Raw genomic sequence first — 5,015 nt, 5'->3', positions numbered from 1 at the left:
ACTTGAAGGCAGAGTGGAGGTTAACAGCAGCGGCAGCTCCAGACATGGGAAGCCAGGCACTACGCCTGACAGGTAAACACCCATTAGAACCATGGAAAACAGTTTAGTGTTGTGTAAAAGCAATCAAACAAAACCCAATGCAAAACTCTTTGTCATAATTGTATTTTATAACTTTATTTCAACATTTAGTTCAATATGATGAACTACTACTTGAGTATATATTCATATTTTGTCATGTTACAACCATAAACTAAGTGATAGATCAACAAAACAGTGTTCAATTGTGAATTTGAAGGAAAATTTTCAAAATTTCTTTAAAAAAATTAAAATCAGACAATGTGATACCACTTTACTATTCAGCCCTTTAGTTAATGGGGATGTGTCTCTATCAGCTGACTCAGACTCAATTAAACTGGATGGAGTCTCTATGAACATCAATTTTCAAGTCTTGACACAGATTCACTGTTTAACTTTGGTCTCAACTTGGACTTTATACAAACACTTGCTTGATCTAAACCATTTCATTCAATCTCTTAGTGTGTGTTTAACCCTGTTGTCCTGTGGGAATCTCTACATAGTATTAAATCTTCTGCAGCCTCTGACAGGATCTCCTCACGGATTGCTCCTGATTTAGATAATTCTGTTGGTTTTCCTCCACATGTAGGATTTTATTTTTTACATATGCCTAGCCTATAGTTTCAGGTGGATATCCATGTCTTAGTAACCAATTAACACCAGACAGTTCTTGGCCTCTGCAGGAATAATTTAGCTGCATCAGAGTGCATGAGTCTAAATACACATGCATCACAATTATGAACTGCTTTGAGTTGGCGTATCACTTGAACGTCCACTAAAATACGTTGATGTGGTTTCAAAGCTGAGCTTATAATGTGACAAAATGTGGAAAAGTTCACGGTTTTTACAAGCCACAGCACACAGCGTCTACATTCACTGTTTCCACCTCAAAGCATTTCACACAAATAAGCACTTATTCTCAGACAAAAAAAAATCTTTAAAGTCTGTGCCAACAAAGAAGGACGCAGAGAAGCAGGACAAACAGCTTCTGGTAAATGCTAAAATGAAAGGAGAAGTTTGAAACTTAATTGGATTTTAGACCAAAACTGTAGTGGAAAAGTGGTGTTTGTCAGGGACAATGTCACACATACAGCAACTACAGAATATATTGGTGAAAATATTCCTAAAACAAAACCTTCTTTTCTTTTCATGCTACGCTCGAGTGCTGCGCAACAAACAAAATAAAATCAAAGTTCTACTCTTTCTTTGTTTACAAGATTAAAAGATGGAGTTCTTGCTTCTGACAACACCTGATCCTTTTTTTTTTTTTTTTAGAGATTACAAGAAAAGGAAGAGCAGGTGTTTTTACAAAGACAATGCCAGAAAATAAGAAAGAAACCTCCTCCAAGTGAAGAAACATTTTATCAGGTGGGTGGCATGAGAAAATGAAAAAGAGTTGAATTCATAAACTAGAAATTGCAAAGACATTGGGGGATTATCACAGAACCATCAAACATTTTGTTTCAAATAGTCAATGAGGCACAAATGACAAAGATTTGAGAAAAACCAGATGTAACGACACCAGGAACCCAGTCTCTTCCCAGGCTGTTAACTTTCAGAAATGAAACCTTCCCATAAGTTTCCAGAAATACAAGATGTTCATGTTCAGAGATACCATCAAGGTAAGGAGGGGTTGAATTAGACACATAAGATGAAATATTAAGACTTTGCCAAAAATAGGGGAGTTAGATTCTAATGGGTTGATGAGAGAGATTGTTGTCAGAAATGGAGCTTAGGCGAAAATTCAACCTGGGAGACTCGATGCAGCTGACATTCATCTCGCAATCGCCACGTCCTACCTCAACCATTCAGGGCTGGAGCAACTCTCCGCTTCGAGCCTATCATCATCCGGGACCGTCTTCAAAAGCCAAGCCATCAGAGGTCAACCTGCTCGTCGCTGCGCACAACCCACCTCCTCCCCTCTTCTCCACCTCCGTTCTGATGGATGTTTCCAGGATCCTTCTGCACCCAGCACCACCACCGGTTTTCGGCCCCGGGGAAGACTGTCCGAGCTCGGCCGAGCTGATGTCCTGCCCGCGGTGATCCGCGACTCACAGTCTTCAGCCGGGGCCGAGCGCCAAAGATTCTGTATCATTAAATCTCTAACTGCTATTCTCTTCTCTGTGTGAGTCTCTCCAGATTGAATTTTGTATCAATTTATAGTTTTTGGGAATTATTCAGTTTTTCACCAACTTCTTATCTATTTTTTTAAAAAATAAATAACCCAGATTAATCTGGGGTTAGGGAAAAAAAATCTATTTTTCATGAAAAGGAAAAACTAATTAGATTAGACAAATTGAAGCTGGGGTATTTTACCTTTAAGTTGGCTGCCTGGAAAAACTGATCTGGGGTCAGGGTAGGTAGCTCCTGATGAACTCGGCATCGGAAAATCAGCACTCAGTAAGAAAAGAAACAGCAAGAAAGTTAGAAAAGCTTTCATTTTATTCAGAGAGATTAAATATGAGAACTTCACGTTTTTCCTTTCCTTTTTTCAAAGGGCAAGAGGCGATGCTTGAGGTGATGGATGCTGATGATCCACTGACCTCTAAAGGGTGCAGTTGATATAAAAAGTACACAATGTTGGTTTTGTTTTAGACTTCAGCATGTTCTATTCAACACACCAAGTTTTAGAATATATCAGTGACTCCCTGTTTAAAGATTAAAGTGTCTTTAATTTTCTATTGGTTAGAAAAGCATTGACTAAGAAGAAGAGAGAAAGAAATGTTAAATTGTTTCCGTCAAGGCTAGATTTTAAAGCAGGGAGCAGTCTTCATAGATAATGCATCAGGAAAGGAAATCCATCAGGAGCACAGCCATTTAAAGCGCGATGGAGATATTCATGCATGAACATGGGCATGGCCTCCCTCTTCCAGAACCTGCAGCCAGCTTGGTGTTATACTGTTCCACTTGCCAGCTCTGGTTCCCATGGACACTTTTTCTCTGCATCATTTCTGCAGAGTTTAAAAAGTTACTAAGCATTCACAAGCTTTATTTTAAATAATATTACATTTAACATGCTTGGTTCTGGTCATCTTCGTTTGTCCTTGCTCTGCACCCATTACGATTCAGCTGATTCAAGATAAAAAATAAAAAATAAAACAAAGCCCAATGTGAATACATGACCAAATGGGATTCCCCTGCAAAAGAAAAAGATGGCATTTATCTCTCTTTGTTGTGCTTCTGACCTTTGAAAATATCACATATTAAATCTTTAATTATTTATGAAAGCGAGTAGCAGTGATGAGAGATGGGAGGAGGATCCTGCCACGTGTGATGGGGCATTCTGCCTTTAAGAGAACAACACATTCTGCCTGTAGCAATGAAATCAAACGAGAATCTTTGTTTGGTGCCAAAAGAGCCTCTTTCAGATCTTTGTAGCTTTTTACTACTCCTGCAGTAAACAATTCTGACACATTCATTTTAACATAATCAAACCATCATTACCCAAAAGTATAATAAACAACAGAGAAAACAACCACAGAGAGAAAAAAAGAGATTTTCTCTGGAGAACTGTTTAACTCGTGTTTGATATGGAAATTTTCTTTTTCATCCTCGCACCAGTAAATGTCAGGAAGGGACATGAGAGAAGAGCTGGACATCTCAATTAAAGAGTGCTAACATGCAGCAATGCAAACAACCATGGGAATGAAAGCATTTAGATTAATCTACAGCATCTGGGATAATAAATGAGAGTTGCAAACTGATATTGCTGTTCTCCCAAGAGTGCCTGGAAGTTGCAGTCAGGAACTGAAAGTCATATCTGCTTATTGAAATTTCAATTCATGAAGGTGAGTTTTAGTATTTGGAAACTGGTCAAAGTCTGTAGTGATTCTGACGCAAAGATTTTTCTCCAAAAGACTAATGAATGTGTAATTTCACCTCTTAGAGTTTTGTTCGAAAGCAGTTAAATAATTTGTCTGCAATTTTATGGAAATATCTTCAATGGTATTTAATGCTTTCTTTGGCAAAGGTTGACTAAATTCTGCAGATGCACTTAATGTTGGCTCTTATTTACTCCTTGTATTCTGTTTTCCAAACATTTAGAGCAACTTTTTATTAATATAGACGCATAATATCCAGATCTAATTTCCTAATGGCTTTCAATGTCTGAATCTTTTAACAAAGGCCTTTTATTCATCACTGTGCTGACAAGGTAGAGATCTGCCAGCTTTCAGATTCAGCTGATTTTTATTTAAGGCTTGCTCAGGAGATAAGCTAAAAATTGGTTCATATTATGTGTCCCACAAAAAACACATAAAAGCAACACAAATATAAAAAGGCAGTCATTTATCATAATATTTTAAAAAGAAATCTGGCATTGTGCGAGATTGCTTTCATCTAAACTTAACATATTCTTATATAAGACTGGGCTATATTTTTATTTGTTTTTTTCAGAGGCTTCTGCCATCTTTCAAAATCATATAAGAAGAGCTAAACCTGCAGTTGAACACATTCTCTATTTTTGGCTGTGTGCTAAAAAGACAAAATGCTGGAATTGAATTAAAAAGATTACCTTAAAGGTGTGCAGACAAATATCAGGCTATTACTGCTTTTTTTTATTTTTTTTATTTTTCCCCTAACAGATTTTGGTTGTTTTTCAAATAACTGCATTCCATTGGCTGTTAAAGTGAAAGTGAGACGCCCCCTCGGCAGTTGCTAATGGATTCGAAGTTGGAACACAGAGTCTCATGGTAGGCAGGTCCTTTTCTTTTCAAAATACGTAAGAAAAACAAAAAGAAACAAGGAGCACAAAATGATGAAGAAGCCAAATGTCCTGAAGTTGCTTACAATATGGTATCCATAAAGAAAAAAAATTATCAAACAGAATTGTAAAAAATAGATGCCAACTTCAAGAAAGATCTGCCAAAGAACACAGCTCATGGTTTTTGTTTTATCAAGGAACCCACAGACAGGAAAAGAAGGAACAAGATCAGAAAAGC

General features: G+C 37.3%; 1 long non-coding RNA gene across 1 annotated transcript; it reads right to left on the bottom strand.

Annotated features, from left to right (window-relative positions):
- Nucleotides 1-2,726: 2,726 nt before the first annotated feature.
- LOC129360019 (uncharacterized) lies at nucleotides 2,727-4,645 on the bottom strand. Its single transcript, XR_008605977.1, has 2 exons — nucleotides 4,589-4,645; nucleotides 2,727-3,212 (listed from the first exon to the last, which is right to left on the bottom strand). It is a non-coding gene; the product is annotated as an uncharacterized LOC129360019 (long non-coding RNA).
- Between the last annotated feature and the right edge of the window lie 370 nt (nucleotides 4,646-5,015).

Source organism: Poeciliopsis prolifica, unplaced genomic scaffold, assembly GCF_027474105.1.
Source record: "Poeciliopsis prolifica strain line A6 unplaced genomic scaffold, Auburn_PproV2 SCAFFOLD005, whole genome shotgun sequence".
Lineage (NCBI taxonomy): Eukaryota > Metazoa > Chordata > Actinopteri > Cyprinodontiformes > Poeciliidae > Poeciliopsis > Poeciliopsis prolifica.
Note: the sequence above shows the minus strand (reverse complement) of the source record. Positions and strands in the feature narration are given on the sequence as shown.